The sequence below is a fragment of the Cygnus atratus genome, chromosome 1 (assembly GCF_013377495.2).
Source record: "Cygnus atratus isolate AKBS03 ecotype Queensland, Australia chromosome 1, CAtr_DNAZoo_HiC_assembly, whole genome shotgun sequence".
In the NCBI taxonomy this organism is placed as follows: domain Eukaryota; kingdom Metazoa; phylum Chordata; class Aves; order Anseriformes; family Anatidae; genus Cygnus; species Cygnus atratus.
The window spans coordinates 4,952,526-4,967,478 of NC_066362.1; the positions used below are offsets into that span (position 1 = coordinate 4,952,526).

Sequence of the window (14,953 nt, forward strand, 5' to 3'; positions counted from 1 at the left end):
GCCATTGCTGGCTTTCTTTTCAGTAGGTGACTGTTTTCTGTGATCATCAGTGGACCTACATCAATCACCCCAGCTGCATATCCATCTGGATCCCAGATATGAATTTCTAGTGGATTTGTTACACTGGATGAGATTGGAAACAATAGGAGTTTGCACTGGGATTATCATACCTGGCTCGTCATTTCTGTTTCCTTATTGTATGAGAGAAAGAGAGGGCAAATAAGGTGAGCAATCCTAATCACTGCAGTCAATTCCTCAGTACACAATGCTTAGATAGCACAGCGACGTAGGAATGTGATTGCACTGAAGAAGACTGAAATCTGCTTCATGCAGTCACACAGGAGGTGCTGAGCTGGGAGTCCCTTGAGAAGGTCTTTGGGAATCACAATGAGTAAGGTCAGGTTTGAAAACTGAAATTCTCATCTATTCTACACAAACTATTTGCTTTAAAGAGGAACCTTGGTTCATAAAATGGTTTCTCATATTTGTTTTGATTTGATTTTCTTGTAGCTTTTCATGTTCTGAGGGGGCATGCACTCTTTGCTAGGGTCTTTTCTTATGTTTCCTACATTTCACGCTCCCAGTCTCAAAGGCTCTGAAAACAGATGTCTGGTTTTCAAAGCAGGTTTTATTTTTTTTGGCGATGCCAGACATTTTACAGTAGAAAATAATAATAATAATAATAATAATAATAAATCAACCAAACCAATCCAAAAATTTACCAAAGCCATTGAGTGACTTCTGATATTTTCTGTTTCCTTATCACCCATTGTTATGCTTGTTAATCAGTGGTGACTGGGTGTATTTTAAACATTTAAAATGTATACGTTTCCCTCCTCCCCTTCCAAACATCTGTTTATTTTACAACAACATGAACCTTGGGAAGAAAAAAAAACCAAAATGCTATTATATGCTTTTTTCAAAGTGGAGAAGTAAACATGGAGCTTTCACATTTGCTACATCAAATGGATGCTATTTATTTAACTGCTTGAGGCAGGAGGCCTGATCAGAGGAGAATTTCTTTTATGGCCTAAGGTGCTGAACTATTTTTAATAAGAACAATGCTTAAGGAAAAGAAAATTCCTAAAAAAACTCCTTAATCAGTTGGAGAAGAGAAAAGGGAAATTTCCTCTTGCGGTAAGGAGAGGTAACAAGCTACTCCTCCATAACAAATCCAGCTTGGGCTGCTTTAACCTTCTTTTGTTGGAGGAGGGAAATGTGCCACCAGGCACCATCTCATCCAAAAGTAAACATGAAATTATATCACTAAAAATTGCATGCCAAGAAATTCCTGTTTCTCGCATATGTAAGGGCAGAGGCAACAACAACTAGATCAGCTCTCAATTGCAATGCTGGAGACACCTCTGAGCAGGCAATGTCCAACTGCTTCTTTTCCAGAGCTTTGTGCTTGTTTTGCTCAATGATGCATGTACAAGCTTTCAAATACTCAAGAGAAAATAAGAAATGCTAAAAATATTAGACATGGAATTTTATTTATTGACCTCCCACAAGCAAATGAAATGTTCCAAGGCAGAGGTAGCTGTCTGGATGAAAATCATCCAGCAGCCAGCTCGGGCCTTGTTCCCTGGCCTTCAGTTTACTATTAGAGATGTAGCCCAAGGTCTTCTTTTTTCAAACTACTTGCCAACAACATGCAAGCTAGAAATTAGTATCAGATGAATGAAAGCTCATGTAAACAATTTCAGAAACCAAGACTATTGAACCCATCATCGAGAATCATAAAACTCACAATAAAAACAAGACATAAAAGATTCCTTTTTATATTTTTAGAGTTAAGCCTTGACTTTAGGCAATGGTTTATTTCTCACTTGGTTTCTATTTCAATGTGAGCAATTAATTATGAGTGCAAAACCAGGAAGGGTGACTGATTAAGCACAGTCAGACTGAAATACACAGTTTGAATGTGCAACAATGCCAGTATTGTAAAAATATGATAGAATTTGAAACTTCACAATTTCATTTATACTGTCATTGCTATATTTGGATAATGAGAAAAATTGTGGAAACTATAAACAGAATTTTAAAACAATAAAAACATTGGAATTTACTCTTTAAGCTTCAGATTTCAGAGTATTTTAAATGGTTTTGTAACCACAATGAAAACTTTGCCTTGTGAATACATTTCCCAGAATGAGTTTTGGTTTTCTTCTGTGTTCAAAAATCTCCAAATAAGCAGACACGCTCTGCCTTGCAGCCCATCCCTTTGGTGAGAAAATGCACTCTTGGTATCCTGACTAACAAATAATCATCAATGTTAATGTGAAAAGATAAAACAAGACACTGAAATGCTCATTTGGGTCAAAATGAGTTTATTTCCCAGGGCATAGGAAATCCCAGCTGAATTGGTTGCTGCAGTGACACAAGAAACATGCAAACTGTACCCTTGATTAGAATCTGGAAGAGAGAGATAAAAGGTTTATCTGTGTGACAAGAGCTGTTTGATGGACTATTAGATGACACTTTTCTATGTCTGCTTAAATCTCCCAGCTTCTGTTGCTGCTTTGTTACTAAAATAATAATAACAACAATCTTGTATTTCAAAGAAGGCTTTCTGGCAAACAAAATTGATGTGAGCAAATATGCAAATATCATTAATATTTTGCTTCTAAACACATGCAAAGACATGCATGCGCGTGTGTGATATTTAGGCACCATCATGAACTGTAACATGTAAACCTGTCCACGTGTCTTTGTTTTTCCCACACCCTATAATATATCAAAGTTTTCAAGTACTCATATGTGTTTGTAAGCTGGCATAGCTGTAGACAAACAAGCTATTACTGCATAAACCTATGAACATAGATTGAGGTACAAATACATACATGCTATACCTATATATACCCAAATATAAATGTGTATATTAATTCACAAATACCTCTATGTATACATATACATATGATCAGACTGCCTTGTTACTGCATATGTAGCATGTATATGTACTCATGTATATTTCTGCCTGTAATACACATACATGTATACTTTCATTTGCATAATATGTGTTCATTATATATACATATATATTAGATAATACATACATTGTGTGCATATATAAAAATATATCTGCATACGTATGAAAACCTAAGTTTAAATGTAATTTGACATACTTTACCTCAATTTAATGCTTTGTCTTGGACAACAGGCACCATGACGACCTGATGCAATTCAGCTGTGTTCTCAGTGTGACTTCAGAGTAGGCATAGTCACACTGTGGTGGACTTGCACAAATCAGGTAGATCGTTCTAAATGAGGGATGAAGTGATAGAAGAACTCTTGCAGAATGTGATAGGGACAAGAAGTATAGTCAGTCCTTAATCAGGTCTCCCAAATTATCATATTATGTTTGTTTGTGCTCTCAGGTTGGACAAAAGGTGCTGCCTCTTCTGCTGAAGTTCCTTCAACTACTTCCTGTGCATGCAATTATAATTCACTCCCACTCACTCTGCAGTTAGATGTCGAAGGGCCTACAAGGAAAGACCTTTGCTTCAGACAGCTTCATAAATTCCAGAGGAGAACAATCTTCCCAGAGATTAATTTAGCCTTTGTTTTCCTTTAAAAACATAAATCCAGGGGAATTTCCCACACAAAGAAATGTCAGAGTTGAAGTTGCATATGGACATACTCCATACACTCCATTGCTAAGCATCTATCAAAGCAGAATTAACCCCACAAATAGCTCTGAGGCATGTACTTTTTGCAAAATCTCATAACCAAATATATTTACAGGCTTCCCTTCACCCATTCTTCCCCAAGCTGCAGTTCACATCCTGTTCTTCAAGATTATGTTCCAGTACTTAATTAATAAGTGCACTAAGCATTTCTCATTGCTGATTTCCTTGTGTTTTAGTGGTTGCCTCATGCTTGGACCAGAACGTGACAACTGAACAGATAGATGGAAAGTCAACTTAGACCACCTATCTGATTCTTCAGTGAGCTGGAAATGACAGTGTCTTCCCAGCATAGCTAGCAGCAAACCAAAATTACTCCAGATCACATCAAGAACAGTTTTACTTCCTAAGTAGGGTTATGACTGAGAGTCTTTTTGGATTTTGATAAAACTAATGATAACGATGACATTGCCTTTCTCATCTCTCCTTGTCTTCTGCCTCACCTGTCAACCAGATGTTGTCTTTCACAGAAACAACCAGGTTGCCTGTTCATTCTGCTGCTTCATAGCCTCAGGTCAGCATGGTTTAACTTCCCAGATAGAGCTATCTGGCTGTAGTATCCAAGGATCTAATTCTCATTTGCTTCTGGTATCTCTGCAATCAGGGAGATAATCACCAGCTAAGGGCCTGAGGGACAGCTGGTCCTGGTATGGCTTCAGCTGCTGCAGCTAAACGGGAACCAGATGGGAGGTACCAAGAACATATCTATGCTCTGCATACCCATCAGCAGCTGAAATCTATGTCTGTGTTACCTTTCCTTGGTGGTTAGTGGAAGAAAATAGTTGCTTTTAGGGCAAAGTTCACCCTATCATAAAATTGACATGTAAAATAGGCCATAGGAACCATATCCCTTGACTATCAAGGGATCTCAGGAAGATTAGGTGGGATGTAGATATTTAAAAATAAGTGAACTTCCCCAGTAAATTGCAATCACAGGGCTTTTGTGTAGTCACAGCAGTAGAGAGCTGATGACCAGAAATATGTTAATTTAGAATAATTTATCTGGGTTAGACTGCAAATTTCTGTCCAAAGTGCTCTGAAATTCTCAAAGCTACATTTTACACTGCTTAGTTTCTAGAAACATTATGAAGAGAATGATAGTCTTAGAAAGGAGCAAGCCACAATGTTCCTTGAAGGTGAGTAATCTTTGTGCATGAGCTTTTTCTGTTTTTTGTGCAACTTTATGACCTCTTAAATGTGTGCATATATATATGTACATATATATTTATATATAGGAGAGACAACTAAGTAACTTAAAATGAAAATGCACCAGAATTGAACTATCAGAAGTTATTCTACACACAGTGAGTCTGTTCTCCATGTCTATCTTAATCCATGCATTACAATTAAATCTACTTCTCTGCACCTGAGACTATTCACTACATCAAAGCCATCCCACTAAAAGTACTTATTTCACAGTAATTCAGCTATTAATTGGCATTTTCTTCCCCTGCTCCCCCCATGCCAGCCCTCTTACTGTCCTCCTGGAATCATTTATCATGAGCCATGAAAACTCTCATGTCACCTTGTAGTGTGGCATAACTGGAAAGTGTGAATGGTGTTTGGAAGGACTCGTCTGATTTATGTTATGCTAAAAATAAGCACTTCTGCTCAGGCTCAGCCTCATAGCCATTTTCTTCATCTGTGGGCAGTGCAGTCACTGCTGCCAAATTGTGCAGAAATGCAGACTCAGCAGGACCAGTTCTTCAATTCATAATGCTACTGATTTTTCTTTCTTTCTTTCTTTATTTTTGTACTTACTCTTGATTTACATCTGTTTAAGGGTGAGTGAATGAGGTCTAATGACGACCAGTAAGGTTGCTTTTGATTTATATTGCTGACTGAGCATCAAGCAAAGTCCAACTGAGCTGTACTAGGTCTTAAAATATTCTGGATATTAAAATTACAAAATTTGATTTTCTTTTTCTTTTAACTGGAACAAAAACAGATATGAAAAGGGACTATAAAAATATTTTAAATGTTAAAAGGTGTCACTTGTTCTCATAGGATATAAATAATTGCAATGCACTATGTAGTCAAGAAAGCAAAATTACCTATGGCTTTAAAAATATTTTGCTTTGTAAGCCAACTATCCCTCTGCACCAAAATATTTATGGTGTCACTGTTAAAAAATTGAGAGGCAACATACCCACTGGAAATGTCCAGAACACCTGGATATTGCAGTCTGTGAGACGTGGAGCAGTGAAAATGGGAAGGACCTTGACATGAGTACTTGAAAATGCAGAGACCACCGTGAAAGAGGTATGTAAAATGCATCGAACTGCCATATAGTTTCTAACACTTGGACTCTGATATCGGTTGCAGGGTCAGAGAGTGGGAAAGTTGTGATTAGAGTTCATGGTTTCCACTCTTGGGGGAATTCCAGTATTCGGAAATGAGACCCTGCTCTGAATCACAACATAGATTTTTTTTTTTCTCTCATGATTTTCCGAGGAACTGAAATGAAATAGTGAGGAAAAAAAAATCAGATCAATCTAATCATTTAATGCTATTTCTACATTTTTTCCCTCTCTAAATAAATATTGTGTCAAATAAATATATTTTAAAGTTATTTGAAACACAAATATAAACGTTACAGTATGATACAATTGAATATACATATTTTTTTCTACTTGTAGAAATGGTAAAAAATTCATACAGTTTCATTCAAAGCTTCTATTTTGACTAGAGCATTTTATGATAGGTGAAGAATATGTCGAGGTTGAGGAATTTTAAGCTAACTTCAGCTTTGCCAGAAAAAAGCAGAGACTCGTGGGTTTCTGCAGAAGAGTAGTTTCTAAGGTATTCATTTGATCTGGATTTATTATCTATCAAATATAATAAAGGGAATTATGCTTTTAAAAATGCTCAGGAAAAAAAAATCAGTGCTTTTAAGTAGTGGGTGTATCACTTTGGTCAAAGGTCCACCTTTTATTCGTGTACCTGTGGCTTTCTTCTGTAGCACATTAATGGTACTAGAGCTTTTATTATTTGCTTAAAGAGAGTTCTTTGTGTAGCTTCATCTGTTCTCTAGGAAGCTGAAAGACAAAATTCCTGGACAGAATTATGCCATTGGTTCCAACAAGGTAAATGCAGAGAAACAGTAGCATAAGTGTAGAGTCACCTACTGGTGTAAAAGGAAAGCCAGCATCCTCCGTGATGGTATTGCGACACTAGCATGGACCTGTCTGTCCTGATCGCATGGGTTAACAGCAAAACAGTGCCAGCCAACACAAATACCTCTCAGTGAGACATGAACACTGATAATTGTTTGTGGAATCTCTTGATTTGTTTCCTTCTGAAGAGAAGGATGTAGGTACTTTTGGAAATTGTATGTAGGATGTGACTGGAGCTGTTTGTTTATCCATTGATTGGGAGTTGAGAGACTTTTTTTTTTTGGCTAAATTTCAGTGTAAACAGGTCATAATATGTGTTGCTTGTATGGAGAGAGCGTGGATCTCTGTCCCAAAGCTCACTATCAGACATCTTCATGTCTGTGGTGGAAAGCAGTAGTGTTCAGCTTCCAAGGAGGCTGATTTTGTCAAAGTCACATATTCCGGAGGAATCAAAAAAAAAATATTTTCTGCCAAATAAATTTTGTGCTACCTTCTGCCTCACCACTGACACCGATAGCAAAGCCAGGAGAAGCGCCTGTTTATGGTAAGCACTATTCAAGTGCCCAAGAAAGAATTTTTTCTGTCCCTGAAGCTCTCACAACCTAACCAGATGGTTTGCAAAGGCAATATTGCTACCTGCCATTCACTGAAAGAGGATAAATGCACACAAGAAATCTGTGACAGGCACAGTCAGATCTCCCTAATCCTGTGTTAGTAGTGAAACCGAAAGGCCTCTTTGCTTTCTGTTTAAGCTTAGTTGAAGTTTGTGCTGAATTGGGATCTAGGACTTCTTATCCAGAGACTTTGAATGGCCCCATACTTCAGTTTCCCTATCAGCAGGGAGGGTAATAACATTATTTAAATCAGATTTTAATTTACATCAGGTTAGTCATTAAAATACTATAGAATTCTTTAGCGTTCATTAAAATGCTACAAGAGAACAAGATATATCCTGTTTTGATTACTCATGGTATAGGATTACTCACAGGGTAGGTTTTTCTCCTGATCAGATGCCCACTGTTCTTTTAACCAAAAGAATAATGTGACTAACAGAAAGTACCGTAATGTTGACAGTGAATACCAAATGCTTCTATTCCATGAATTCTTCTTCATATGTAAAAGAAATGACTGAATGACTTACTGCAAATGCTCATCTGAACTAAAGCCACTTAATGCAAAAGGGCACAAGCAGCAAATTAAGAGCGCACAGCATATTTTGATCTCAGTTCAACGAGTTTTGCTTGGGCACAGGTCCATTGGCTTCTTCACCCATCCAAGTGAGACACAAATCAGGCTGACATATGTATGCATGTCTGATAAAAGTGCGCAGGGTTATGTCCATATTAGTCATGCGATAACAGGACTGATACGTGTTAGGGTGGAACAGTGTTAGCAAATTATCTCACAAAAGGCTATTTGTCTTCCTTGGGATGTGTGCCACTGTTTTAACGAGTCTGAATAAATCTACATTCCTGACTTCATGTCATGGAGACTTAATCCAGCTCGGTCAGCGAAGGGATGCAGGCTACAATAAAATGCTTGGAGAAAGAAAAAGTGAGAGTAGGCCTTGCGTTCTCCCTCCTGCCGATCCACAGTTCTGCTCTCAGGCCCACACAATGGAGACAGTGAAGGAAAGGGCTCATCAAACATTGCAGCTGTGATGTGGCCAGCTGGCTTCCCTTCATAACCACTGGCCAGATGTTGAAACATAAGTGACACGTTTCTTATTCAAAAGTAATGGCCCAAACAGGCCGTGCTGTGACAGTAGCTATTTCTGTATTGACCAGCAGCCTTCAGCAAAGTGTAAATCCTTCCATTTTACCTGCTCCTCTATTAACTGTGGTAACATCGTGACATGCCAGAGCCCTCTGCACTAGAGTTCCCCTCTCTGTGACACAAAGAGAATCATCACAGCAGAAACAGCAGGAATTTAAGCTCCCTGTTGGCTTTGCTTAAACCACCACTAATGTGCACTAGAAACACTCCTGTATTCTGTCTTTCATCAGTAAAGCAGCAGTATACATTAACTCCTTAAACTTCAGAAAGATGTGCAAAGCTGGCCTGCCTACACCTTAAATTAACCAAGGATTTATAGGGAAGAGTGAGCAGAGAAAGAGAGAGCATTAAACTTACTGTCCCCTCCCCAAAACTCATCAGAAAGGAGCAGGACATCCTGGATTGCATCTGTCTGTGCTCACAGTCTTTGCCTATCTGCTGCTTTTGGGTTATGAGCTCTTTTGTAACCAGCCTCTGCCACGGAGGTATTTACAAAACAAATTTATAATCACGGGATCCCATTCTCAACTACCAAATATTACTGCTATACTTATACTGACTCGAGGACAGCCAGCGATGGAAGAAAATAGCTCTGTTCGACTCTTCGCCCTGTTTGCTGGAGCAGGGCCTAATCCGTGAAGTTTACATATTGTTTAATACTGTGACCTCTGCGCACTTGCTAATCCCTCATCCACCACTCTGCAGCTTCTTTCTTGCCCTCAGCCTCCAGACTAATACCCAGAAAGATGCTTGGATTTCCAAAACTGCAAACCACGCAGTTGTCAAATAGGCAGGGGACATTTTGTGGACTCAGCACACCACCCTGTCATGACTAGGGCTGCAGGATCTCTCCTTCCTGTGGATAATCACATCTTCAAGTACATCAAGCCCCTTCCAGCTGCAGCAGGATTTTGATGCCAGCAGAAAGATTGCTTCTCACTCTCAGGGCAAGCTGAAATACTGCAAGTGGGAAAAAGACTTTGGAGGCTATTACCTGGACAAATAATATTTCCCAAATCAATGTTTATATCCTTTAAATTACCAATTAATCCCCATTGTGATGCTTCTTAAATACTGTCAGATTTTATTATTGATGGTTTTGTACTCTGGGATATTTAATCTTTGTTATAAACTCAGGAATTTTCTCTTTTATTCGGGAATGCCCAGTGCTTCTTTGGTGCAGGCTCTGAGTATGAGCTTACAGGCAAGCAGAGAGGCCATAAACCCACAGTGTTTCACTCCTCTACAGTACCTGTACACTGACATGCCTTTATCCTACGGCATACAGAAGGTGATTCATCCCTCCGTTCTGGACAGTTTAGCTGCTTCACGTTTTTTCTGCATGCATGACAAGCAGTGATCAGGATGCAGCTGATGGGTTGAAAGTTCAAATCCAAGCTACATCTTACCCATTGTTTGTATAACTGTACCTTAAAAATCAGTATTTAGGAGACTGGAATGGGCTGCTCACACTTTCCTCCTCTTTAAAGTTTCTGGAAAAAATAAATAAATAGGGAGAGACTTGTATTAGCATGTCACTAAATCTGATCCAAAATTTCAGACCACACAAAGTGAATTGAAGAGGAAGACCTTTCCTGGAGGACAGTCACTGAGAGAGAAATCAAAGCAGGTAAGCGCATAGATCCTGTGTCAAAATGACTGTATATAGAAGTGACTTTTTCTAAAAAAATCTGCCCAAAATAGAGCATCTTGCAGTGCTTGTCATGCAGTTTCACCGAGAAACACTGATTCAGCAGTTCTGCACAATGTGTAAGAGAAAACCCCTGTCACTGCTTCTACAATTAAGCTCATTGGAATACGTGATTATTAGGAAACACTGAAAATATGTGCATGCACATATTTAGTCCTAATGTAGAATCCTTTGCCTCAAAAAAGTGCCTTTTTGCCCTTACATCTTAGAAAAAGTTTCCTCTCTTCTTAGAAACAGAAGTTCTCCCCCCAGAAATTCTGCTGTTTAAACCTCAGTTTTCCTGAAACATAACAAAAAAATAATGACATTAATTTCAATGCTTTGAAATAGTTCAAAAGGAAATGTTTCATTTGGAAGCATCTTATTAAAAATCAAGCACCTCCCAACATAAACACTTTCCAGGGGGAAAAAAAAATGACTCAGCCTCATACCATTCCTGAAAAAAAAAAAAAGATATATAAAAATCTGAGTTTGTTTACTGACTGTCCTTGTGACTTTAAAAAAATAAATAAATAAAAAAAATCCTATCAGTAGGAACAGTGCTAAATAAGTGTGCAGGAAATGAATAAATTTGATAAAAAATTACTGAGAGCAAAAAACACAGAAAAGGAGGGGGAGGCTTTGAAATTATATTATGTAAGGTGTTATGTTATGAAGAAATATTAAACAAAGGCCTTCCCTGAAACACAATCATGTCCATATTGAAATTAAGTACCTTTTAAATATAAGGCACATACTTCACAATATAGATTCTCCCAGGGCTTTGATTATGAGGTGGCAGGAAAAAGCTTTTAATTAATATAATATGGTGTTTTCTGTTTAAAGCAGATTGTTCCAAGAGCTGCAATCACATAACCAAGTTATTCTTCAATAAGTAAGAAGGAGTTAGGAGCCAGAGCGAAGGTAAGTATGCAAGACTATTTAATTGTTGGCTTTTTTCTTTTTTCTTCAGTATTCTAATTGAGCCTAGAATTTGGATATTTCTGAACAGTTCTAATAGTTGCAGGTTAGATCCTGTCTTGAATCCAGACCTTTTTTATGCCTCTCAGGCCAACATTTATTCTGTGTAATGAAACAATTTTCTTGAGGAAATGATACCTTCAAAAACCTTTGCTTCAAAAACAGGCTTGTGCCTTTGGTCTGAGGCATCATTTTTGGAGACCATGCCACTTGAAGCAAAGAAATGGCATCTAAACAGAGCTGTGAAAATCACAGTAACATTAAGTTTGTCTAATCAAGTGTCCTGATATAGGGAAATTTCTCTGGATCATAAGTTAACCAAACAGTTATTCAAATAGGTGTACAGTCTTTAACATGAATTCAAGATATTTGCTTCATTTACATCCCACAGCAATGCATTCCATAAGTTAATTATCTGCTGTCTTAAAAACAAACAAATAAACAGCAAAACAACCAACAATAAGAAAACAACAACATCCCCCTGCCCCTATCCCCCATTTAATCCATTTCACAGTAGCTATGTTACTCATCAAATGCCTTAAACATTTAACATTTTGGAAAGGATATTAACTCAGGGCTTTTTAAAGCCAGAAGGATTTATTTTCTCATCTTTCTTGACCTCCTAAGTGACAGAGGTCATTGGACTTCTCTGAAGTAATTCCTGCATTAACCGTTCTATGTTGTTTTCAGTAGATCCAAAATTCACAGAGGACATCACTCTAGCTTTGAAAGTGGGCAGTGGTGGAGGGAGTTGTTCCATTATTTAATTACCCTCATTTGTTCCAGCCCATGTTTGTTTGGCTTCTAATTCCATCTTTTGGATCATGTTATACCTTTTTTTGGTAGAACAACTATCCCTCTCCTTGTCCGTTGTTGATTTCTGTTCGAAGTGTAATATTTGTATGATTCAGATCCTGATTTGCCCTTTTAATTATTCAGCTCTCCTCTGCTCTTCGTATTATTAATATACTTTTATCAGCACTGGCTTAAAATAAAATGTCAAATAATCATTTCAGGTCCACTGTGCTTAAAAATAGAACTTTTTATTCAATGACCTTCTCCACTCACTTGTTCATTTCAGGGCTTCTGCACTGTCCCACATCAGAATTCTCTCCAAAGCTAAGGCATGGGGTGTTCCAGATACCACATCTCTTTCCCCAGGCAAATTAATGGTTAACAAATACCAGTCCAACACAGATTTCTAAAATTTGCAATTCCTTCCTAATGGTGTTCTGTCAACCTCTGATGAACCTTGTTCTTGTGTTTGGATTATTGAACCTCCCTTGAAAGAGTGTTGCTCCTGCTTTCTGGAGACAGTGGGTCTGTTAGTGAGGGCAGAGGTATTTCCTGAAGATTAGCTGTCTCATCCTGATGGGGGTATTGCATGACTAAATTCATTTCAAGCAAGCCAGAAGAATTCTTTTTATCTGGAAACTTTGACCTCCTGTGTGAATTGGATCCTGAATGACTTCCCATTCAAACTAGGGAATAAAAGTTCTGCCAGAAAGGAGACCTAAGGAGGTACTGAGAAAGTCAAGAAAGGAGACATCCTCAGAGTGTTGTGACTAAATTAAATATAATTTGGATTTCAGGTGGCCAGAACTTTTGCAACCAAAAATAGTCAATGTATTCCTCAGTATAAAGATGTCAGGAACTATCCCTAGGGTGTTGCATGTCCCAGGCTGTGGGACACCTTTGGTGTTTGCAGTCACTGAGATCCTGGCTGAGGTTTCAGGTTGCTCTCAAAAGAGTTCAAGGGGACAGACAGGACCAGTTTTAGGTCACTTGGTATTTTGAGACTGTGTCCTTGATGGCCCTTCACAGATAGGCTGAGGCCCGAGCTTTGTTATCCTCTCACTGTATAAAATTTCATATCTGAACTTTAGGGTTTTTTTTTCAAGAAGAACAAAACTGAGAAATATAGCACTATAGATTAAAAGTGGTTATGAAAAGATGAAACAGCTTTCACATTCGTGATCATGTTATTTTTTTAAATATATTATGCTAAATTTTTTTTTTTTCATTCTGACACGTCTCGAATATAAAGATGACTTTAAAACGCAAGTTTAAATATCCCAACAAAGTATGAATTGATGCTTTAAAAGAAGTCATGTCTCATTAGAAAACCCCATGCATCAGAGATATTGTCACTTAGATTATTTTACAATATCCTAGGGAAATAAAAACTTGTGGTTTCTGTGACCTGTTACAGCAGATGGAAAGATAACAATTGTGACCAGACATTTCGGATATGAAAACACCTAAGAGAGCTGTTTTCATTCCTCTAGCAACTGACAGAAAAACGGTCAAGTCAGCTCTTCAGCATATCAATCTGCCTACAGATTTGGAAAATCACTTATGATCTGAAACTTAGCTAAAATAGAACAACACTAAACCTCACGCATCTGCTAGTCAGCTCAACATAGCCACCTCACCAGCCCATGACAAGGATGTTCCTTAATTCTAGTTTCTTCTCCGTACTTTCAGGAACTAAAACCCCATCCAGCATTTTCTTACCTTTACCTGCTCTTGTCAGAGGTCCCACAGTAAGCCCATAGATGCTGAAAGGAGCTTGGATGATGGGTTGAATGTTGGTTGCAGCAGATTATGTTACTCTTCCATTGGGAGAGAGGCAGAGGTGGTTGTCTTAACCAGAAGTAGAGGCAGGACAAAGTTAGGTGTTCACAAAGCATTCATCCTTGTCCGACTGGAATAAAAGACAACCTGAACCTTCTTCTGCCTGTGCTGGTGGGTAGATATCTGTATGCTGGAGTGTGTGTGCCAAATGAGAGTGTGCCCTGCTGCAGCCGTAGCCTCAGGAAAGCTAACATCTCTCCAGGGCTCTGCTTTCTCTCTACCTCATGAGAAGTGGCCGCACAGAATGGAATGATTGATGCAAGTAGGAAATTTTCCCACTGAAATCAGACAAGTCAGTTGACTGAAATATTTTTTGAATTCATGCTAATCGAAGAGAACCCTTTCAAATGAGGAAAAGAAAAAAAAAAAGCTGTAGGAAAGTGGGAAAGAGATTCTGGAAAAAATGTAAATGTTTTTTTATTTGGACTCTTTCAAAGTAATTTGAGGTGATGTTTCATTTAAAAATGTACTTCAGTTTTATTTAGAGTAGAATAAACATCCTTTCCAAGGGCTCAGAAGTAAAACATTTCATTTCAGTCTGAAAAAAACAAAACAGACTTGAAATGAAACTTTTTCGTTTGCTGTTTTTTCCTTGCTTCCACATCTCTTTTTCATGTCACTTCAAAATAAAATCAGAAGCCATATGAAAAAAAGTGACAGTGAAACCCAGGCCTTTCACATCTCTTGTATTTAGCTGTAAAACTGTTGGGCTTCTTAGCATTTTTCATTCATTTAACTGTACATATGTCTGTAGCAACAGTGCATGATCTTAGAGCAACTATCTGCTACCAAAATGAGACAGATTCCTGCAGAAAGAAAATTTGCAATTTTGGCTACTGATGATGTTATATGGTCAGCAGAAATGTGAATACCAGTGCAGTCTCCTCTGATGAAGTGCTGCTGCTTGTATATGGATCTTGCATTGTCCCACAGAGCCCCACAAAATTCATTTTTAGTAGTTTTCTCATTTCTTTCCTTTTCCATGCCCAACTTCCAAACAGGAGGTCAGGTCAAACTTCTGGCTGGTATAATAGCTAATTACACTCCTTATTTGGCCTAGGATTCAG

The 14,953-nt window shown here is 38.1% G+C and overlaps 1 long non-coding RNA gene across 2 annotated transcripts; it reads right to left on the reverse strand.

The window, feature by feature from the left end:
• Positions 1-2,312: 2,312 nt before the first annotated feature.
• LOC118249451 (uncharacterized) lies at positions 2,313-14,113 on the reverse strand. 2 transcript variants are annotated; one of them, XR_004779053.2, is made up of 4 exons: positions 13,767-14,113; positions 10,009-10,071; positions 3,131-3,482; positions 2,313-2,415 (listed from the first exon to the last, which is right to left on the reverse strand). It is a non-coding gene; the product is annotated as an uncharacterized LOC118249451 (long non-coding RNA). The 2 variants fall into 2 exon arrangements; XR_004779052.2 differs by lacking the exon at positions 2,313-2,415 and having other exon boundaries at positions 2,422-3,482.
• Between the last annotated feature and the right edge of the window lie 840 nt (positions 14,114-14,953).